Below are 24,945 nucleotides of genomic sequence, written 5' to 3'. Positions count from 1 at the left end.
GACTGCATTTCCACGCATAACTAGTGCAACTCCTGTTACTTTTGCAGTAAAGTGATACTGAGTTTGCTGGGAGCATGCTGGAACGGATCGATGCGACTGCCTTAATATAAAACTTCCTAGCAGATTAAAACAGTGTGCCCGACCGAGACTCGAACTCGGGACCTTTGCCTTTCGCGGGTAAGTGCTCTACCATCTGAGCTACCGAAGCAAGGTTTGCAGAAGAGCTTCTGTAAAGTTTGGAAGGTAGGAGACGAGATACTGGCAGAAGTGAAGCTGTGAGTACCGGCCGTGAGTCGTGCTTCGGTGGCTCAGATGGTAGAGCACTTGTCCGCGAAAGGCAAAGATCCGAGTTCGAGTCTCGGTCGGGCACACAGTTTTAATCTGCGAGGAAGTTTCATATCAGCGCACACTCCGCTACAGAGTGAAAATCTCATTCTGCCTTAATATAGTTTGCTTTTTCGATGGAGCCACCATCGGGAAATAAAGAGGCATAATGTCCCGAGTTAGGAGTAGGAGAGCGCACATATGGTGCTACAGCAGATTAGGACAGCGTTAATGTGTACGTGTGGTGTAGTTTAATGCACAACACAAATATCCGACCATTCTACTTCACTGAGCCTAACGGCAACAGTATACCTCCACATGTCGAAAATTTACGTTGCACCTCAGTTACAAGAATTTAACCATAGGCAGAGTTTCAAACCGAAGGACTGTCATGTGACGATAATTTTTGCTTTAGGAATGATAAAAGCACCAGAAAGGCCGTTTCGACGTTACAGTTGATAACGGAAGCAAAACTAAATAATTTGTGGCAAATTAAACGGTGTTTTCAGCCTGAAACTTGTGTCTGAAACAAACTTCGGGAACGAGATTTACATTCCTAGAGTTAAATGCTTTCAGAAACTATGCAAACAAATGGGTCAGTTAACGACTGGAGTGAAAGATGTAATTATGATTCCAGTGGAAGACAAATGGTGGTGGGTCAGACAAGTTCAAAATGGTTCAAATGGCTCTGAGCACTATGGGACTTAACATCTATGGTCATCAGTTCCCGAGAACTTAGAACTACTTAAACGTAACTAACCGAAGGACAACACACAACACCCAGCCATCACGAGGCAGAGAAAATTCCTGACCCCGCCGGGAATCGAACCCGGGAACCCGTGCGCCGGAAGCGAGAACGCTACCGAGCGACCACGAGATGCGGGGATAAGACAAGTAATAAGATGGATGGATATTAGCTGAAGCAAAGGAGTCTTTTTAGATTGCACGACATAAAAGACGAATACGACAAGGTAACAGGCTGGGTGGTTGACATTAGGAAACGGAGGAGTGACATGGACGACCTGAGCAAAAGAGTTTGTAGGCAGCAAGAATACTGCAATCTCAAACTGCTCTCTGCTCTTTGAGGGTACGCTGCCGACAGTGGCGCCTGAGGGGGAGAGGGAGTATATCTGCTGCCAGAGAAGGTTGCATCCATAGGCCTGAACAATCCTGCTGCGATGAGATGTTTGAATCTTTTTCCAAAGGATCCATTAGAGAATGGGCCTCATTCCCTACTACCCCTCCCTCTCCATATACCCTCGAGAGATTATTAACGAACAGAGAAAATGTGGGAAAAGACTGGGGCGCTAAATAGCGAGTCCTAAGTTGCAAATTATGTGAACAGTGACTGATCTGAAGAAATTTAAAAGAAATGTTCCTATTAAAGGATATGTACATTGTACAAATATTAAACTATACGTAATCATTTAGCTGCAAGAGGAATGTGACCTGTATTGTGATGGGGGATGTGACGCATTACTATTAGCTGAATTCAAAATTGAGTAGTTGAATGCAATACAGACGCCAACCTGCTAAAGCAGCTCAGAACCTTACTACTGGCTACGACCTCACAGAGGAGGGATGCGTCCTTCGTACAGCACGAGAATGGGTAAAAAGTACCATAGAAGTCACACATAGATAAATACTTAGGATTGGGTTTACATATTACTAAAATTTATTTACCTCTGTAACATTTGTAGGATATGTTTGTCATTATAATAGGAGTAGCGCCTGGGTGAATGGAAATGTGGGAAGTGCTCCACAGGGTATAATTGATCGAAGTCTGGTTTTTTTTTAAAATACAGAATAACAGTTGAAAACATTTATTAATTAAACGTATACACTTTGTTTATAAAGATTTTTTAAGAAACAATTTACATACACTTAGTACTGCAAGTCTGTAGGCTGTGACAAAGCCATGTCTCCGCCATAGCCTACCCTTTCTTCTAGGAGTGCTAGTTCTGCAAGTTTCGCAGGAGAGCTTGTGTGAAGTTTGGAAGGTAGGAGGCGAGTTAGTGGCGGAATTAGGGCTTTGAGGATGGGTCGTGACTCGTGCTTGGGTAGCTCAGACGGTAGAGCAGTTGCCCGCGAAAAGCAAAGGTCCCGAGATCGAATCTCTGTCCGGCACACTGTTTTAATCTGCCAGGAAGTTTCAGTACTGCAATGAGTTGCAGTGGTAGCTACTTACACAGAGGGTGTATACTCGGGATACAAGTCGCCAATACTTCAGTTCCATAATGGACGTTCAGTTACAGGTTACATAAGAAAATGTCTCTGGTCATCTGAAAAATAAACAACATTAGCCTTAGCCAAGACAAAAGGTTACAATTCTTATAGAACTAACTTGCACATATGGCTTTTACGTTTCTTCGAGACCCGCCCCAGATATGGACAAGTCTTCAGAAAACGTTAATACGCTTTAAAACAAAACTTACTCACATCAAGGCTGACCATTTAACTACCATATCAATATAATGAAGTAACACCTCATTAAATCACTATCATGAGGAGTCGCACTTACATTCTAAAGTCACAAGGCAACTCAGTATAATATAAAATAGCTTATAAGACTGAACAACCGGCCACTACAACACTCTTCTTAAACTATAGCACATAAAACCAGTACATCACAGTCCCTGGCCACCACAGTGGTCCAGAATACTAAATCAGTATAGTACAGCAAGCACCAGTATAAAATTTATATCAAGACACGACTTCTCACAAACAGCCCATTCAACATTAACGCCCAACTCCCGACGTTGTAACAACTTCAAAACACAAGCTACTGTGCCTAGCTAGTTACGTCAGTAACGGCCGCTATCAAACAGGAAGCGCCACCTCCGAGCTCTGAACAAATTTCCTTATTTAAGCCGAAGCACTCGAGTTCGAAAACGAAAGTTCAAAACAGCCAGGATGAAATCCACAATCTTAGAGGGGGTACACAATCAAACACAGTCTAGATTAAACAAGCCACTTTAGATAACATAAGAAACATATTGTTGTTATTTCATATTCCTTGGAATGCCGTATATCCACATGGTTCAAATGGCTCTGAGCACTATGGGACTCAACTTCTGAGGCCATCGGTCCCCTAGAACTTAGAACTACTTAAACCTAACTAACCTAAGGACATCACACACATCCTTGCCCGAGGCAGGATTCCAACCTGCGACCGTAGCGGTCGCGCGGTTCCAGACTGAAGCGCCTAGATCCGCTCGGCCACCCCGGCCGTCCCGTATATCCATTCACGTAAGATTTTTCCATTCTGCGAGTTCAGATGTACTGTAAACACGACATGGTGACGTAGATATAAATAGTTCATAAAGAGCTGGGAACTAATCGGGATTTACAATACAGATGCCACTTAACAACATGCTGCAGAAAACGTGTCCTGGAGTCATACCACGATCATGGCATATTTCCTGTAGCTCCGCCGGTAGCGGTTAGAACACAGGACTCGAATTCGGGAGGACGACGGTTCATACCCGAGTCCGGCCCCACAGATTTAGGTTTTGCGTGATGTCCCTAAATCGCTTCAGGAGAATGCCGGGATGGTTCCTTTGAAAGGGCACGGCCAACTTCCCCACCACGACACCATCCGAGCTTGTGCTCCATCTCTAATGACCCGATGTCGACGGACCGTTAAACCCAATCTTTCTTCCGTATTTTACGCCAGCTTACCACAACAGGTAGTTCACAAGTACTACCGGTGTGTTCCTGGTCCTAGGCTCACAACAGACTGCCCGCGCCAGCCGATCCGAGCAGTCTCCCCAGATAACCGCTTACAGGTGGTGTCACCGCACGGGCAAAAAGATCCCCATGACAACTAGCATCTGTCTCCAAACGGCTAAAAGGACAGACTAAACAGGAAATTTTTGATAGTTTTTTCTTGTCCGAGCGTTTTCTTTTAAGAACTTCATGCTGAAATTAGTAAATGTATTTGTATTAAATGTCAACGACTCTCTTACTGTGTGCCGGCCGGTGTGGCCGTGCGGTTCTAGGCGCTTCAGTTTAGAACCGCGTGACGGCTACGGACGCAGGTTCGAGTCCTGCCTCGGGCATGGATGTGTGCTAGGTTTAAGTAGTTCTAAGTTGTAGGGGACTGATGACCTCAGATGTTAAGTCCCATAGTGCTCAGAGCCATTTGAACCATTTTATTTTTGTTAAGTCCCATAGTGCTCAGAGTCATTTGAACCATTTTTATCTTCGTGATCCCTGCGCGAAATGTATGTGGACGGCAGTAGGATTGTTCTGCAGTCACCTTCAATTCCTGGTTCTCTAAATTTTCTCTGTAGTATTCTTCAAAATTAATGTTTCCTTCCTCCAGGGAATATCGCTTCGCAACATTACCCCTAGATATTTAAACGACGTGACTGTGTCAAGCAGGACACTACTAATGCTGTATCCGAGCATTACGGGTTTCTTTATCCCAGACATCCGCATGAACTTTCATTTTCCTGCGTTTAGAGCCAGGTGTCTTTCATCAAACCAACTATCAATTTTGTTTAGGTGATCTTGTGTCATTCTACAGTCACTGGTCTTCGAGACCTTCCTGTACACCGCAGCATCATCAGAGAACAACTGCTGATTATTTAGGTTTCAGTAGTTCTAAGTTCTAGGGGACTGATGACCACAGATGTTAAGTCCTATAGTGCTCAGATCCATTTTCTCTTACTGTGTCTCACGGTACAAAATTTTCACCACCACTGACATAGCCGCACGGTCTGAAGCGCATTGCGCGGTTCGCGCGCCCCCCCCCCCCCCCCTCCCCGGGCAGTGGTTCGAGTCTCCCTTGGCCATGAGTGTGTGTGTTGTCCTTGGGGGGTAAAGTTACATTAAGTAGCACGTAAGTTTAGGGACTGATGACCTCAGTAGTTTGATCCCATAGTTCTTACACATATTTCCATTTCCAACTGGCATAACTGTGCTTAATATCTTCCAGTTGATAAACACGATACAGTCACATTGATGTGACCACCGCCTACGTTGGACGTCAAATTGCCACAACATTTCACAGACAGCAGGTGGCAGCACTAGCCGTGCAGGGTACACAAAGCGTGTCCAGGGGGACACAGAAAACAGTGCAATCATTGTCGTCATGAGGAAATGGAACAGATTGTCTGGTGTCCAATAGGGCATGATCTTTAACTTTTTTGCCAATGGTGGAAATATTTCCAAAATGGCTAAGTTTGTAAACTGTTGTCGTGCCGCCGTGGTTAAAGTGTACTGTTCATGGCAAAATGTCGCTGTCCTAAACCGGCGCCTAGGCAGCTGCTGTGTACCACCGCCCGTAGATGACAGAGGTGGACTACAGCTGCGGAGATGTGTGCGGGCGAACAGACGTGTACCTGTTGAGCAGCTGACCGCCCAGATGAATCAAGGGGCCAATAGTGTCTCCTTAACGACCGTCCAACGAACGTTTCTGTGTGTATGGGCCTCCGCAGTAGGCACCTCATTCATGCAAACATGCTGACTACTGTTGATCAGCGACGAAGACTCGAAGTTCCAAACCATACAGCATCTGGACGTCCACTGAATTGCGACAGGTGGCATTTTCAGATAACTCACGTTTTATGCCCCATCGGCGTAAAATATGTGACAGTAAACACTTTGCAACAGTCGTCGGAAAGGTCGAGGCTGAAGGAGGGAGGGTTACAGTCTGGGAAATGTTTTCATGGTAATTTTGTGTGATCTCCGTCATTCTGGAAGGCACACTGGGTCACCACAAGTATTCATCTATCATTGAAGACCTTGACCATCGCTACATGCTGTTAGTTTTTCCTCGGCACGATGGCCTCTAGCCGGCCCCTGTGGCCGAGCGGTTCTAGGCGCTTCAGTCCAGAACCGCGCTGCTGCTGCGATTGCAGGTTCGAATCCTGCCCCGGGCTTGGATATGTCTGATGTCCTTAGGTTAGTTAGGTTTACGTAGTTCTAAGTCTAGGGGACTGATGGCCTCAGATGTTAAGTCCCATAGTGCTCAGAGTCATTTGAACCATTTGATAGTGTCCACCAGTAGGACAATGCAATGTGTCACACAGCTCGCAGTATTGGTGCATGCTCCGAAGAGCCCCAGGATAATTTTGGCATACTCTCTGGCTACCAAACTGCCCAGATTTGAACAATGGAGAACCTGTGGTACCACCTCAATTGGACATTGGCATCATGGATCCTCAACAGAAACCTTGCACAGATGGCCACGGCTCTGAAGTCGGCATGACCCCTCACCCCTCTCAGTACCTTCCAGAGCCTCATTGACTCTCTTCATGCACCTCTTGCAGGGTTTTTACAGGTGGTCACATAAATATGACTGGACCGTGTATATTCGGCAAAGATGATTCGCTGTAGATACAGACGAGAAGAGAAAGAAAACTCACTTATTTCTTCACTAGATAGTAAAACCTAGTGACGACCCTTTTCTACAGTATTTAATATTCCACAGCTACCAGTTTACTTGCAACAAGGCATTAATTAAACCGTAATTTAGGTAGCTGGTGCGGTAGCGTTCTCGCTTCCCGCACCCGGGTTCCCGGGTTCGATTCCCGGCGGGGTCACGGATTTTCTCTGTCTCGTGATGACTGGGTGTTGTGTGATGTCCTTAGGTTAGTTAGGTTTAAGTAGTTCTAAGTTCTAGGGGACTGATGACCATAGCTGTTCAGTCCCATAGTGCTAAGAGCCATTTGAACCACTTTTTAGGTGACATCTTGGATATTCGGGAATCCAGCCGGATGTTCGCGTCGTTCTCGCACGATATTTCAACAGCGTGCCTCGCTGTCTTCTTCAGGTGCTACCTGAGACTGGTCCTTGGGTCGATCGAGTCCAGTATTTATGCCTGGGAGGAGCTGGGCGTTCCCTAATCGGTCCGCGCCGAGTCGAGTGTTCCATCTGTGGTCCGCGCCCGCCAGACTCGGCTTCAACGGACCCCTCCAGTCGCGGATGTTCCGATTGCCGTCGGCGCCGGTTTTGGCCGTCCTCAACGGTTGTGGTTGTCATTTGAGGTGTTTCAGACCCGAACCCGATATGAGATGTTAGGTACTCTATCTCATGACTGTTACTACGGTTTCCACTTCTGTTGCGTGCTGGGCGCTCCCTAATCGGTCCGCGCCGCGTCGTGTGTTCCATCTGAGGTCCGCGCCCGCCAGACGCGGCTACATTGTCCCTCTCTGGTGGCCGGTGTTCCCTCCGCCGTCCGCGCCCGGCCTGGCCGTCTTCTGAAGTCGAGTTCATGACCTGGGGTGTGTCAGATCTTGTCTCTAATGTCCGACACCTTGTCTCACGGCTGTTCCCTCGGTCTCCACTTATATTTCTTGCTGAATCCTGGAGTGTCCTGCGTTGAGTTTTCACAAGCTCAAGCGCTGGATTCCAGGCAGTGCTGATTTGGTATCCCGAGTCACGGTTGATTAGATTGTCTGTGACCTTAATCTCAATTGCTTCTTTAATGACACTGTCCCAATATCTTGAGGTCTGTGTCACAATCTTGGTGTCATTGTAATCCATTGAATGACCAAGTTCCAGACAATGCTCAGCTATGGCTGATTTAGTTGCCTGCCTGAGTCTGGTATGTCTCTGGTGTTCTTTACACCTGATGTCCACAGTTCTGGTGGTCTGGCCAATGTATGACATCCCACACTGGCATGGTATGTTGTAAATACCTGGCTTGCGTAGCCCCAGGTCATCTTTTACAGTCCCCAGCATAGCCCCAATTTTTGTGGGTGGGCAAAATATGCTCCTGATGTCATATTTCTGGAGAATCCTGCTGATCTTGGTAGAGATAGGTCCGGCATATGGCAAGTATGCCATCTTCTTTGCCTCTTCTGGTTCTTCTTCTGGATCCTTTGGCCGGTTGGCAGGTTGAAGTGCCTTCTGGATATCTCTAGAGGAGTACCCATTCCTGCTGAACACTGATTGTAAGTGTTCTATTTCTGTGGCCAGACTATCAGGATCTGAGAGAGTTTGTGCTCTGTGAACCAGTGTTTTGAGCACTCCATTCTTCTGTGCCGGATGGTGGCAACTGCTGGCTTGAAGGTATAAGTCAGTGTGCGTAGGTTTGCGGTACACACTGTGTCCAAATGTGCCATCTCCCTTTCTCTTCACCAGAACATCCAAGAATGGAAGTATTCCATCCTTCTCCATTTCCATTGTGAACTTAATGTTCGGATGGCAAGAGTTCAGATGTAGCAGGAACTCATCTAACTTCCTTCTACCATGGGGCCAGATGACAAAGGTATCATCCACATACCTAAAAAAGCACTTGGGTTGATATCTGGCTGAAGAGAGTGCTTCCTCTTCAAACCTTTCCATAAATAGGTTGGCCACCACTAGTGATAGAGGGCTACCCATCGCCACCCCTTCTGTTTGTTCATAAAATTGACCCCCATATAGGAAGTACGTCGATGTCAGTACATGCCTGAACAGGTCAAGGAGAGCCCCATCGAACTTCTCTCCAATAAGCTCAAGTGACTCCTTCAGTGGTACACGTGTAAAGAGAGACACAACATCGAAACTAACCATGATGTCTGTGTCTGTGATGTGTTGCTGGCCCAGTCAATGTAGGAAATCCTCTGAGTTCGGGATGTGAAGAGAAAGGGAGATGGCACATTTGGACACAGTGTGTACCGCAAACCTACGCACACTGACTTATACCTTCAAGCCAGCAGTTGCCACCATCCGGCACAGAAGAATGGAGTGCTCAAAACACTGGTTCACAGAGCACAAACTCTCTCAGATCCTGATAGTCTGGCCACAGAAATAGAACACTTACAATCAGTGTTCAGCAGGAATGGGTACTCCTCTAGAGATATCCAGAAGGCACTTCAACCTGCCAACCGGCCAAAGGATCCAGAAGAAGAACCAGAAGAGGCAAAGAAGATGGCATACTTGCCATATGCCGGACCTATCTCTACCAAGATCAGCAGGATTCTCCAGAAATATGACATCAGGAGCATATTTTGCCCACCCACAAAAATTGGGGCTATGCTGGGGACTGTAAAAGATGACCTGGGGCTACGCAAGCCAGGTATTTACAACATACCATGCCAGTGTGGGATGTCATACATTGGCCAGACCACCAGAACTGTGGACATCAGGTGTAAAGAACACCAGAGACATACCAGACTCAGGCAGGCAACTAAATCAGCCATAGCTGAGCATTGTCTGGAACTTGGTCATTCAATGGATTACAATGACACCAAGATTGTGACACAGACCTCAAGATATTGGGACAGTGTCATTAAAGAAGCAATTGAGATTAAGGTCACAGACAATCTAATCAACCGTGACTCGGGATACCAAATCAGCACTGCCTGGAATCCAGCGCTTGAGCTTGTGAAAACTCAACGCAGGACACTCCAGGATTCAGCAAGAAATATAAGTGGAGACCGAGGGAACAGCCGTGAGACAAGGTGTCGGACATTAGAGACAAGATCTGACACACCCCAGGTCATGAACTCGACTTCAGAAGACGGCCAGGCCGGGCGCGGACGGCGGAGGGAACACCGGCCACCAGAGAGGGACAATGTAGCCGCGTCTGGCGGGCGCGGACCTCGACGCCTGTGCCGCCCTTGAAACCTGGGCCACCCTTTGGCGCGTTGGATTCAACGCTAGGAAGACTCAAGCTGTCATCTTCACCAGGAAACGGGTTAAGCCTCCAGACCACCAGCTTCTGCTCTTTGGTGATGCTATCCAGTGGACGACGTCAGCCACCTATCTTGGGGTAACCATGGACAGCCAACTCATCTGGCACTTACAGGTAGCCAACGTTCGCCGGAAGGTGGATCAACGACTGGGAATGTTGTACCCACTCATTAATGAACGGTCTTCCCTGTCCATCAACAACGGGCTCCTGATATACCGGATGTTCATCCGTCCAGTCATGGATTATACCTGTGCTGCATGGGGTAATGCATCAAACAGCCATCTCCACCGCCTCCAAGCGCTCCAAAATAAAGCGCACCGAAGGATTTTTCATGTGCACCCGCAGTTCCCATCACGGTACCTCCATGACGCGGCGTCGGAACTCGAGGTCCTCGCCAGATTTCAAGCAACAGCATGCATGATTTATCACCAGGTCGCCGCCTCTGCTAATCCCCTCTTGTGGGCGCTCGGAGCTCCATCGGATGACAGAGATGTGTATAAAAACCCTGTTGCGCTGCTAAACAGGTAACAAGCACTTAGCCTGAAGCGCGGCTAAACAAACCAGAAACCCAGGATGCAATGACCTATCCCACACATAACGAAGACATACACATCTCCTGAAGCCTATCTACTTCCTACCCATCGAAGCCGTAGTAAATGCCTTCGGGTAAAAGCTACCTTGCCGCACTTGCAGTAGTTCGAAGACGTGGACTGGAGGGCGCGGACCTCAGATGGAACACACGACGTGGCGCGGACCGATTAGGGAGCGCCCAGCACGCAACAGAAGTGGAAACCGTAGTAACAGTCATGAGATAGAGTACCTAACATCTCATATCGGGTTCGGGTCTGAAACACCTCAAATGACAACCACAACCGTTGAGGACGGCCAAAACCGGCGCCGACGGCAATCGGAACATCCGCGACTGGAGGGGTCCGTTGAAGCCGAGTCTGGCGGGCGCGGACCACAGATGGAACACTCGACTCGGCGCGGACCGATTAGGGAACGCCCAGCTCCTCCCAGGCATAAATACTGGACTCGATCGACCCAAGGACCAGTCTCAGGTAGCACCTGAAGAAGACAGCGAGGCACGCTGTTGAAATATCGTGCGAGAACGACGCGAACATCCGGCTGGATTCCCGAATATCCAAGATGTCAACAGATCGCCGCGAAAGTATGAAGAATTACATTTTTTAGGTATCTGTGGGACAGTGTGGAATAGAATTAGAGGTGCTAAGCTAATAAAGGAGCTGCTACTGCGAAAGCCAGCACATAACCAACTCTAACACTCATGTAACCCCTCAAGCACAATGTATGAATAACTCTAGAGGCCTGTTATCCAGCAGTGTATATCAAATGGCTTATCATGAAGATAACGATACCTTTATTTACAGCAGTGGTAGAGGATGAAAGACGGATTACATTTAGTAGTCGTTCCATGCCGAGCAACCTATAGCAACTAACATGTCAACGGAAGTTTTTCGATTTTCACTGCCGCACCTTAACTGTTTTCCACGTTTTTAAATTTCGGTAATTCATTTTCATATATGAAAAGTGGTGTAGTAGACATATCTGCTACATTATTTAAGGTGAATAATATTTCTGGTTTGAGAGTCAACGGTTTGCTTCTGGCGTGGGATTACCTTAATTATCTCTGTTCCTCGTTCATCTGCAGATGAATGTGAACGATATATTTTGACGTGAGTCTGCAGATTAATTACGACATGAAAGATTAAATACGATAATAAACAAAAACTGTATGTATGCCTTCTAACAGTCGTAATCAGTTCAGAATTTTTTCATTGTTGCCACATTCTTTTGCCCTGCACAAATCGTTTCAGACCTGTGCACCTGTTCAGTCCTACATCGTCCATCTTTAATACTCCAACTTCTACTATTGCAAAGGGTTTATCGTTTCTGCTGCTAGTTTAAGGGGAGGAACGCCCTATCCCCACAATGTTAAATTTAGTAACTTGGCTTCCCTGTATTTCAGGAACCACTGTAGCCATTGACATGGAACTTTCACAGGACATTAAACTGTGTGTTCTGAGTCTACTGAACTACAACAATTGCATTTCTGCCACTGCTTTCCGAAATACAATTTTTTTAACTACACGGTTAAAATTTTGTGTACTTTTTCCGTACGTCATCCCCAATATAACACTATGTTCTTCTTTTCGTTCAGTAGGCTCAAGATATGTATGTTATTACCCTTAGAAAATTTTAATACACTACTCGAAGTGGTTTCTGAGATTAAGGGAAAAATGCAACAGAAAATGTAAATTTTCAGGAACGGTTTCTAAAGTTGCAAAAGACTGTAACTAACTTAATATATACTTAACTTTTTATTTTTAGTCACTCAAAAGCACCCTAATCTTCTTCCAAATTTCTTCTTTTTTTCTTCTTTCTGGATTCCTGAGTGGCAAACTGTGCTGCATCCTCTGCTTTATCAATGCGAACCTTGTCGATCCGATCAAGTTCTCTGATGCAGTTTGTTCTGGGATTAATTCCCATATGCTTCAGCACTTTCACCCTACCAATTTTGCCATAATTAAAAGCAATAACAGCTTCACTGGCCTCCCACTTTAGTGTCGTCATTCCACTAAACAACATTTTTTGGTAAGTGAGTCCATATAAGATTATTGAACGACTCATTGGGATTTTGAGTCTGACCATGTAGACGTTGCTGCAGTAATTAAATAGGTTTTCTGATATCTATGACTATTGCTGGGATGGGATGTTTATGGCTGTACGAACGGTTTGAGTACTGGGCATTGCGGTAAATGCACCATGAATCAGGTCCAGGAGGGTTTTTCATTAGTTGACAGTCTGTGGAAGAAGGTGGCCTATACTGCCTGCCTCATTTTCAACAAATCCTCAGTATTATTTCTAATGGCCATCCCATAATACTGCTGTAGTTCATCAATCATTTTGTCTGTCAGTCTGCCTCTTATGGTTTTACCATCAGAACGTTTCTTGCCTCTCAAACTTTGTTTCAACTTCCTCAACCTGGTGCCCATCCTCTTCTGAATATGATCTTTATAACACAGCAGTCCACAGCCTTCTATATAAGAAATTACCGATTTTATTAGACCTTGAAGTAATGCACGTAAAAATTACAGCATTTTAAACCGGTGTAGATTATATACAAAAAAATAAAATACAAATCTTCCCTTGTGAGTTTCTGGAACTTTTATAATGCGATAATTATACGAAAATGTGAAAAAAAAATTCCGTTTTAACTCCCCTTAAATGTTAAGTTATCTAACTCTAGAGACCATAAGTGCTTTTCTCGTCTATTATAATACTATCGAGATTACACTTCATGCGTAAGAATTATAATATAATAAATGCGTAAATATTAGCCACTTTAAAACTTACAGGTGAAATAACTCTATGTCTCTGCTCATGGCATGACAATAAGAAAACCTATCGGTTTTTCGACCTAGACTTTCACGCATTGCCAATTAATTTATTGCGCTGTGTCATAGGAGCTTAAATTTACGAGAGACGCTCTTACCTTTGCTGTCGTTTCTCCTTATGCGATTCAGCTTGCAACATTATGTGTAATACATTTCTTCAGTTCCTTCTTCATGCCACATTTGTTTAACTATACTATGATTCTGTCTTCCCTCAGTGATGCTCCAGATTTCACCCGAGAGGGTATCCGATTGTCTATCGTCTTGCATAGTGGACTACTTCCATTAATTTTCTTCGACTGTCTACTAACTGAGATGCGTTGCTTAGCGCACGAAGCCGTGAGAATGGAATACGCTTTGAAAGTCTAGGAGACAATTCTCCTGAACCTTCTCGGCGCAGCAACTTTCTACAGGTGGCATTTACAACAGACTGGAGCGCATTACTGCGTAAGAAGTAGGGCGACGAAGGAGGATTTGCAAGTCAATGTACTGCTGGCGGTTCACAGCCTGGAGTCCGGACCTGACTTAATTCGTTGTTCGTTAAGGCTACGTTTTTGCTTTCTACTTCTCTCTTCTGCTTGCGCGCGAACGTGTGTGTGTGTGTGTGTGTGTGTGTGTGTGTTGTGTGCGTGTGTGTGAATGAGAGAGAGAGAGAGAGAGAGAGAGAGAGAAAGCGGTAGCCATTTGTAAACAAAGCTCACTTGCAGAAGTGGGACACCGGTCGCATACAGGAAACGTGAGCGCCGTGTGTTTACAAACACTGCGCCAGTATAGCTGCCACAAGCTAGCAGCTGCATCTCCCCCTCCCCTCTTTCCCCTCCTTAACCCACACTCCCCTACTCTGGCTGGCAGCAGCTTGCAGCAGACGTCGCCGCTCCGCTGGAAAGTGGGTCAGTGCGGCGTCTGCACCGGATCTAGGCCAGACTTGGCGGCCGGTGTACATAATGTGTGCCGTGATTCACGGCGCGGGCGTGTTGCGGTAGGCGGCTGAGGGTGGTTTATCGACGATACGGCACGTGCAGCGGCGCTGCGAGGCAGAGATGCGCAGGAGCACGGTAGCCGCAAGGTCGCGTTGTGAAACACGCCGCAAGACGTCTAAGAAGCCGAAGCTTCGAGTGTTTTCCACACTCACTTTGCACTGCGACAGCGAATGGAATTAAGATTTTAACACAGCTGTATGTTTAAGACACAGGGGAAGTTGGTTGAATTGCAGGGTGATATTTAGATTAGTGAATAAGTTATTAGTTAAAAAGCACTAAAATTTTCTACTTTTTTAAAAACATTTTCCGGAAGAAAGAGACACGGAAGTTATACCACGTCATTTATTAGATGCAGAAGTACACTGAGGTGACAAATGGGATCTATACACAGCTACTCCGAAAGCCACCGCATGGTTCGTGGCGGAGGGTATGTTGTACCACCACTAGTCATTCCCATTCCTTTTCTACTAGCAGACCGAGCGAGGAAAAATTGTTTATATGACTCCGTATGAGCCATTTTTTCTTTTTTTTATCTTCGTGAGCCGGCCATAGTGCCCGAGCGGTTCTAGGCGCTTCAGTCTGGAACCGCGCGACCGCTACGGTCGCACGTTCTAATCCTGCCTCGGGCATGGATGTGTGTGATGTCCTTAGGTTAGGTTTAAGTAGTTCTAAATTCTAGGGGACTGATGACCTCAGCTGTTAAGTCCCATGGTGCTCAGAGCCATCTGAACCATGATCCCTGAGCGAAATATATGTTGACGGCAGTAGGATTGTTCTGCCGGCAGCTTCAAATGCAGGTTCTCTAAACTTTATCTGTAGCGTTCTTCGAAATTAATGTCTTCTTTCCTCCAGGGAATATCGCTTCGCAACGTTACACCTAGATATTTAAACGACGTGACTGTGTCAAGCAGGACACTACTAATGCTGTATCCGAGCATTACGGGTTTCTTTATCCTCAACATCCGCATGAACTTTCATTTTCCTGCATTTAGAGCCAGCTGTATTTCATCAAACTATCAGTTTTTTCTAGGTCATCTTGTGTCATTCTACAGTCACTGGTGTACTTTCCTGTACACCGCAGCATCATCAGCGAACAACTGCAGATTACCGTCCACACTGTGCAACAGATCATTTATGTGTATATAAAATAGCAACGGTCCTATCACATTTCCCTGGGGCACCCTGGTGTTACCCCTGTCTCCGATTAACACTAACCGTCGAGGACAATATACTGGGCTCTATTACTTAACAAGTCTTCGAGTCAGTCACGTAACTGGGTGCCTATTCTGCATGCTAGTACCTTGGTTACGATATGCACATATACACATGGTGGCAGTATCGCATACACGAACTGCCAAAGGGCATTGCACTTTCGGAGCTGTCATTTGTACTCAGGTGATTCACGTCAAAAGATCATGGACGTGATTATGGCCGCATGACGTGAACTTTGAAATCAGTATGGTAGCTGGAGCTAGACCAGTGGGACCTTCAATTTCGGTAATCGTAAGAAAATTCAGTACCCAGAGATCCAATTGGACAATACTGTGCCGAAAATACGAAATTTCAGCCATTACCTCTCACCACGGAGAACGCAGTGGCCGATGCCCTTCACTTATCAGCGACGTTTGCGTAGAGTTGGTTCAAATACACTCCTGGAAATTGAAATAAGAACACCGTGAATTCATTGTCCCAGGAAGGGGAAACTTTATTGGCACATTCCTGGGGTCAGATACATCACATGTTCACACTGACAGAACCACAGGCACATAGACACAGGCAACACAGCATGCACAATGTCGGCACTAGTACAGTGTATATCCACCTTTCGCAGCAATGCAGGCTGCTATTCTCCCATGGAGACGATCGTAGAGATGCTGGATGTAGTCCTGTGGAACGGCTTGCCATGCCATTTCCACCTGGCGCCTCAGTAGGACCAGCGTTCGTGCTGGACGTGCAGACCGCGTGAGACGACGCTTCATCCAGTCCCAAACATGCTCAATGGGGGACAGATCCGGAGATCTTGCTGGCCAGGGTAGTTGACTTACACCTTCTAGAGCACGTTATGTGGCACAGGATACATGCGGACGTGCATTGTCCTGTTGAAACAGCAAGTTCCCTTGCCGGTCTAGGAATGGTAGAACGATGGGTTCGATGACGGTCTGGATGTACCGTGCACTATTCAGTGTCCCCTCGACAATCACCAGAGGTGTACGGCCAGTGTAGGAGATCGCTCTCCACACCATGATGCCGGGTGTTGGCCCTGTGTGCCTCGGTCGTATGCAGTCCTGATTGTGGCGCTCACCTGCAAGGCACCAAACACGCATACGACCATCATTGGCACCAAGGCAGAAGCGACTCTCATCGCTGAAGACGACACGTCTCCATTCGTCCCTCCATTCACGCCTGTCGCTACACCACTGGAGGCGGGCTGCACGATGTTGGGGCGTGAGCGGAAGACGGCCTAACGGTGTGCGGGACCGTAGCCCAGCTTCATGGAGACGGTTGCGAATGGTCCTCGCCGATACCCCAGGAGAAACAGTGTCCTTAATTTGCTGGGAAGTGGCGGTGCGGTCCCCTACGGCACTGCGTAGGATCCTACGGTCTTGGCGTGCATCCGAGCGTCGCTGCGGTCCGGTCCCAGGTCGACGGGCACGTGCACCTTCCGCCGACCACTGGCTACAACATCGCCCACGTGTTGAGCAATTCGGCCTCCCGCATGCCCACTATACGCCCTCGCTCAAAGTCAGTCAACTGGACATACGGTTCACGTCCACGCTGTCGCGGCATGCTACCAGTGTTAAAGACAGCGATGGAGCTCCGTATGCCACGGCAAACTGGCTGACACTGACGGCGGCGGTGCACAAATGCTGCACAGCTAGCGCCAATCGACGGCCAACACCGCGGTTCCTGGTGTGTCCACTGTGCCGTGCGTGTGATCATTGCTTGTACAGCCCTCTCCCAGTGTCCGGAGCAAGTATGGTGGGTCTGACACACCGGTGTCAATGTGTTCTTTTTTCCATTTCCATGAGTGTAGTTCAAATGCCTCTGAGCACTACGCGACTTAACTTCTGAGGTCATCAGTCGCCTAGAACTTAGAACTAATTAAACCTAACTAACCTAAGGACATCACACACATCCATCACCGAGGCAGGATTCGAACCTGCGGCTGCAGACTGTAGCGCCCAGAACCGCACGGCCCCTCCGTCCGGCTGCGTAGAGTTGTCAGTGGTAACAGACAAATAACACTGCATGAAATAATCGCGGATATCAATGTAGGACGAACGACGAACGTATCCGTCAGGACAGTGCGGCAAAATTTGGCGTTAAAAATTAATAAATGTTGGCGTTAATGGTTAACGGCTGCACACGGCGGACGCGAGTGCCTTTGCTAACAGCACGACATCGCCTGCAGCGCCTGTCCTGGGCTCGTGACCATATCTGTTGGACCTTTGACCGATGGAAAACCGTGGTCTGGTCAAAGGAGTGCCGACTCCAGTTGGTAAGCGCTGATGGTAATGTTCGAATGTTCGAATGTGGCGCAAACCCTACGAAGCCATGCACCTAAGCTGTCAACAAGGCATTGTGAATGCTAGTACTATGGGGACACTACATCGCGGCAGTTTTAGGTGGGGAGTGTTTTGAACTATGGTTGAATATTTTGAAATGAGTGAAGAAGCCAACACTGGTGTATAAAGGGATTCTAATGTGACTCTCATCGCCAAAAAATGAATCAGCGATCCCTATGACCGTTACGTCAACTCTGCTTTCGTTGAAGCACAGAACCTGGACGTAGGATGGCAGTCCTGCCAGAGGTAGGCGGGGGTTATTGCTCCGCACCACTCCTCTCCCCTTGGTTCTAGGCGCTTCACTCTGGAACCGCTACCGCTACATCCGGCCTCGGGCATGGATGTGTGTGACGTCTTTAGGTTAGTTAGGTTTAAGTAGTTCTAAGTTGTAGGGGACTGATGACCTCAGATGTTAAGTCCCATTGTGCTCCGAGCCATTTGAACCATTTGAACTCTCACCTTAGGCAGTCAAGTTCTCATTTGTTTACGGTCGCTGCCGACAACCACGATATGTTGTTGTTATGGTATTCAGTCCTCAGACTGGTTTGATGCAGCTCTCCATGCTACTCTATCCTCTGCAAGCTTCTTCATCTCCCAGTACCTACTGCAACCTACATCCTTCTGAATCTGTATTCATCTCTTGGTTTCCCTCTACCATTTTTACCCTCCACGCTACCCTCTAGTACTAAACTGGTGATCCCTTGATGCCTCACAATATGCCCTAACAACCGATCCCTTCTTCTAGTCAAGTTGTGCCACAAATTTCTCTTCTCTCCAATTCTATTCAATACCTCCTCATTAGTTATGTGATCTACCCATCTAATCTTCAGCATTCTTCTGTAGCAACACATTTCGAAAGCTTCTAATCTCTTCTTCTCTTTATCGTCTAACTTTCACTTCCATCCATGGCTACCCTCAATACAAATACTTTTAGAAACGACTTCCTGACACTTAAATCCATACCAGATGTTAACAAATTGCTCTTCTTCAGAAACGCTTTCCTTGCCATTGCGAGTCTACATTTTGTGTCTTCTCTACTTCGACCATCATTAGTTATTTTGCTCCCCAAATAGCAAAACTCCTTTATTGCGTTAAGTGTTTATTTCCTAATCTAATTCCCTCAGCATCACCCGACTTAATTCGACTACATACCATTAACCTCGTTTGGCTTTTGTTGATGTTCATCTTATATCCTCCTTTCAAGACACTGTCCATTCCATTCAACTGCTCTTCGAAGTCCTTTGCAGTCTCTGACAGAATTACGATGTCATCGGCGAACCTCAAAGTTTTTATTTCTTCTCCATGGATTTTAATACCTACTCCGAATTTTTCTTTTGTTTCCTTTACTGCTTGCTCAGTATACAGATTGAATAACATCGGGGAGAGGCTGCAACCCTGTCTCACTCCCTTCCCAACCACTGCTTCCCTTTCATGCCCGTCGACTCTTATAACTGCCATCTGGTTTCTGTACAAATTGTAAATAGCCTTTTGCTCCCTGTATTTTACCCCTGCCACCTTTAGAATTTGAAAGAGAGAATTCCTGTCAACATTGTCAAAAGCTTTCTCTATGTCTACAAATGCTAGAAACGTAGGTTTCCCTTTCCTTAATCTTTCTTCTAAGATAAGTCGTAGGGTCAGTATTGCCTCACGTGTTCCAACATTTCTACGGAATCCAAACTGAACTTCCCCGAAGTCGGCTTCTACCAGTTTTTCCATTCGTCTATAAAGAATTCGCGTTAGTATTTTACATCTGTGACATATTAAACTGATAGTTCGGTAATTTTCGTCTCTCACAACACCTGCTTTCTTTGGGATTGGAATTATTATATTCTTCTTGAAATCTGAGGGTATTTCGCCTGTCTCATACATCTTGCTCACCAGATTGTAGTGCATTGTCAGGACTGGTCCTCTAAGGCCGTCAGTAGTTCTAATGGAATGTTGTCTACTCCAGGGGCCTTGTTTCGACTCAGGTCTTTCGGTGCTCTGTCAAACTCTTCATGCAGTATCGTATCTCCCATTTCATCTTCATCTACATTCTCTTCCATATCCATGATATTGTCCTCAAGTACATCGCCCTTGTATAGACCCTCTATATAATCCTTCCACCTTTCTGCTTTCCCTTCTTTGCTTAGAACTGGGTTTCCAACTGACCTCTTGATATTCGTACAAGAGGCTCTCTTCTCTTCAAAGGTGTCTTCATTTTTTTAAGGCAGTGTCTATCTTGCCCCTAGTGAGATAAGTCTCAGTGTCCGGGTGATAGTGCCTCTGTAATGGTGTGGACTGTATTTACATGGTATGTACTGGTTCCTCTTGTCCAAATGAACCGATTATTTACTGGAAATGGTTACGTTCGGCTACTTCGTGACCATTTGTAGCCATTGATGCTGTCAAAGAATGGGAAGAAGTATTGAAGGGGTCCACCACCCTGCTGGAGCAAATGTAATCTCGATGTATTGCTCACTTGCTACAATGACAATTCACAGGAGCTTCCTCAGACGTAAAATATCTTTGCCCCTGTCAAAAGAGAGCTGCAATAGAGTCGTAGGTCAGAGCAGTCTCTACCGCAGTTGCAGTCGCTCGCTGCTACAGTGTAGTTGTAGTCTGTCGCTCGTACAGCGTAGTATATAGTTAGTAGTTGTTAAGGCCACAGTGCAGAAGAAATTGTAAAACTTTATTATATGGAAATGAATAATAATTGTGATCAGCCGCTGAGCTAAATGATACCATGTAATGAGATGATGATGAACAAATGAATAACTGTTAATATAATGAAAAATCAACAGTCTGATTAAGTCAACCATCTATTGTAAGGTAAATTTTATTATTATTATTGGCATGCGCGTAGTTAAGTCACTGGTCTGAGGTGTTAATATGAATCTGTTTCAGTCTTTTCTTTTGTGATTCGTCAGCACCAGTTGACCCAGATTTGTAATCTATTCAATTTTCCTGTGCAATGGACTGTAGATATTTATCAATAACGTAATAAATTTTCAAAATATAATTGTTTTACCAGTCAACTATAAAAGTATAATTTCCCCTTAAGTCATTGCCAGTCCTGAGCCAGTCATTTACCTAAATTAAAATATTCCAGAAATTTTGTCAGGTCATAGGCACGTGCTCATTAGTAATCAGACGACCAACTGTGCAGCTGTGTCACTAAGTTAAGTCTGTTTTCCTAGTAGTTCAGATCTCAGACAGATGTTATCCAGTATTAACAGAAATGCCAGCATTGCACTAAGCGGTGCTATTTACGAGCAGATATACAGACAACGTTATCAGGCGACACCATCACAAGGTAAGAATTTTTCAGTTTATTTGTGTGTGAAATCTTACGAGACTTAACTACTAAGGTCATCAATCCCTAAGCTTACACACTACTTAACCTAAATTACCCTAAGGACAAACTCATACACGCATGCCCGAGGAAGGACTCGAACCTCCGCCGGGACCAGCCGCACAGTCCATGACTGCAGCGCCCTAGACCAGTCGGCTAATCCCGCGCGGCTTTCAGTTTATGTCTCACGGACAGATTCACGTTGGTTTCACAGAGCATGGCGTAACACTGCTTACGTCAAAATTTATTAGTTTCTCATGAGTTTAGATTTATCAGTTTTCATAAATCAGAATTTAATTATCCAAATTTAATTATTTTTATATTTTAGTTTCTGTTCGGGAAGATTACACATCATTCTTTTATATTTCTTTTTACTTATACGGGAAGGTTACAGTATCACAGATAGACCACGGAAAAAAATTCCTATTCAGGAGGTAGTAACGAATTCACCATATGAAGTATTAAAATCACTTCAGTCAATATGCAACAACAGCTACGTAAAACCAAAAAATACCTTGCACCTAACAGACACGTGGAAAAAGGCTGGAAGAAAGTAATTATCATTTCATAACTGATCCCTCAGAAGCACTCTAAAAGTCCAAGTTCTCAAGAGAAGTTGTTGGCCCTCAGCCTATGTCTGCGGCCTTGAACCCCCTCCCTTCCTTCCTCCTCCCTCCCTCCCCCCTCCTCGTCTCATCGCTCAACTCGGTATTCTTGCCAGTTCAACGCTGTGTTCTGGCCAGTTTTATTTCTTTGTGATGGTCGATCTTTCGCACCATCTACGCTTGCTCCCATACGTTGTCGAGTTGAGACCCTGTGTCTCTATTCTATACATGAAATACTTAAGTCCGATTTTCTAAATTTTACAGGAAAGAGAAATAAATACATATTTTCTAAAATTACATCAAAGAACATCTGATTATTTTTGTATGCATTCTTGCGCATAACAAGACACAGCTCTGATCAGTTTCCTAATTTCCTCTTATTAACAGTTTGTTAAAATAAAAGCCATAAATGAATAACACTTGGACGAAAAATATCAGTTATGGTTTTGCACAGTAGACGTTTCATCATGTAAGCACAGGGAACTAAGAATACCGTTCAGTCTGTGTATACTAGACCATAAAGTGAAAATGGAAATGTTATAAAACACCAAAATCAGTGACACGAATAAGACATCATACTAGGCAACATTCTCATACTGTACAAAACTATTACGAGAGGGTGATAAATTAAGAAAAAATCAGCTCCAGAAGAATAACGTAGAAAACTGGAAGTCTGATGGTTTGTGACTGCTGTGGTATTTTTGATACTGAATAAGTGATAAATTAAGCCATCAATGAATTTGTTGACAGTTAGAAGATCAGTATGTCGTGAAATATAATGAAATTCTACTTACTCACTACGAGAAATTTTGCTTTCTGTTGAACAGTAACCGCGTGTCTCGGTGATTGCCCTAACTTAATTCTCCTATCACTGAAAATATGAGCGAAGTACATATTAGTGTCAGTGGTGTTGAAAAACGGCTGAATTCGTTAAAACTGAACAAAGGCTCAGAGCCCGATGGATTCCCTATCAGATTCTATACCCAATTCACAGCTGATTTAGCCCCTCTGTTAACTATAGTATGTGGATTGACAAACTGTCCCCAGATGTTGGAAGAAATGCAGGTCACACTTGCCTAAGGGATGGGGAGCAGAAGTAATCCACAAAACTACCGTCCAGTTATGGTAGAATCTAAGAACATTTTCTGAGCTCAAAGAAAATGAGGTACCTCGAACAGAACGACCTGCTCCGTGCCAAGCAGCATGGATTTCGAAAACATCGATCATGTGAATCCCAACTCGACTTTTCTCACATGACACCCTGAAAGCCATGGATGGATCAAGCCAGTCAGGTACATGCAGTATTTCTCGGTTTCCAAAAAGCATTTGTCTCAGTATCACATCTATGCTTGTTATAAAAGGTACTATAATACGGAATATCAAGAGAAATTCGTGATTGCATTGAGGATTTCTTGGTAGGGAGGGCGTAGCATATTATCTAGGACTGAGAGTCAACGACAAATGTAGAAGCAACTTTGAGTGTGCCCCAGGGAAGTGTGTACGGTCCTTTGTTGTTCCTATTATTTATTAATAATCTTACGGACAATAATAATAGTAACCTCAGACTTTTTGCAGATGGTGCAGTTATCTACAATGAAGTACAGCCTGGACGAAGCTGCACAAATATTCAGTCAGGCCTTGACAAGATTTCAAAGTGGTCCAATGACAGAGAGCTTGCTTTAAGTGTTCAAAAATGAAAAATTGTGCACTTCATAAAATGAAAAAAAGCGTAATGTCCTGTGAATATAATATTAGTGAGTCACAGCTGGAATCCGTGAACTCATACAAGTACATGGGCGTAACACTTAGTACGGACATAAAGTGGAACGATCACAAAGGGTCAGTCGTGGGTAAAGCAGCTAGCAGACCGGTTTGTTCGTAGAATGCTTGGTAAATGCAGTCAGTCTACAACGGAAATTGCTTGCAAATCACTCGTATGACACATCTTAGAATATTACTCAAGTGTGTGGAACCTGAACCAAAAGGAGTTAGCTGGGGATAGTGAAGATATACGGAGAAGGGCAGCACAAATGATGACAGGCTTGTTTGGCCCACGGAAGAGAGTCACTGAGATGTTGTAAGAACTGAATTGATAGACTCTTGAAAATAAAGGAAACTAACGCGAGGATGTCTGGTGACAGAGTTTCAAGGACCGGCGTTAAATGATGACTCTAGGTATCCAGTACAACCCACTACATATCGCTCCGTATTGATCGTGAGAATAAGATTAGATTAATTACCAGACACACAGAGGCAATGAAACAATCATTTCTCCCGCATTCCTTACAGAAACGCAACGGGAAAACCCTCTAATAACTGGTACAGTGTGACTTACCCTCTGCCACACACTTCACTGTAGTTCGTCGAGTGCAGATGTAGATGATTCCATTGCTAAAGAGCTTTTCTTGCTGTACTGTTTTTACTAGTTATGAAACTATGATTAGGAAGAAAGGAATGACCAAAGAAAAACAAGGAAGATAAAACGCCCCATCGACAATGAGTTCTTTAGAGACGGAGCACAAACTCGATTTAGGGAAGGCTGTGCAAGGAAATTGGCTGTGCTCTTTCAAAGGAACCAACCCAACATTTGCCTTTATAGCGATTTAGAGAAAACTCGGAAAACCCAAATCTCGGTGGCGAGATGGAGATTTGAAACGTCGTCCTCCAGAGTGAGCGTCCAGTGTGTTGACCACTGCGCTACCTCGTTCGCGAACGGCCAAAAAATCATGAGGAAGAAAGGGGTGGCGTCTGAGGGGAAACATTCGTCTTCCCCTCTTGAGCGCCATTTCAACACTGATCGAACTCACCGTGAAATATCTCCTCATACAGAAGTTTCTCAAGAAAACGTACAGTGTTTGAAAGCCGGCGGAATGGGAGCACATCACTGTAAGCACATTACTGATACACAACACACCAGCACAGAACCGCGGCAGAGGATTGTGATGCCACCTATCGGCTGAAGCAGAAAACACATGAGGCGCTGACTTACGTTGTTCCTTTGGTCATCAGTTTTCTACAGGCCATGTATTCGAGATGCACTGCCTAGCATGATTTCTACACATACCACGTGTTTATGAAACTCTATTAAT

The sequence above is a fragment of the Schistocerca gregaria genome, chromosome 2, assembly GCF_023897955.1.
Source record: "Schistocerca gregaria isolate iqSchGreg1 chromosome 2, iqSchGreg1.2, whole genome shotgun sequence".
NCBI classification, from domain to species: domain Eukaryota; kingdom Metazoa; phylum Arthropoda; class Insecta; order Orthoptera; family Acrididae; genus Schistocerca; species Schistocerca gregaria.
Note: the sequence above shows the minus strand (reverse complement) of the source record.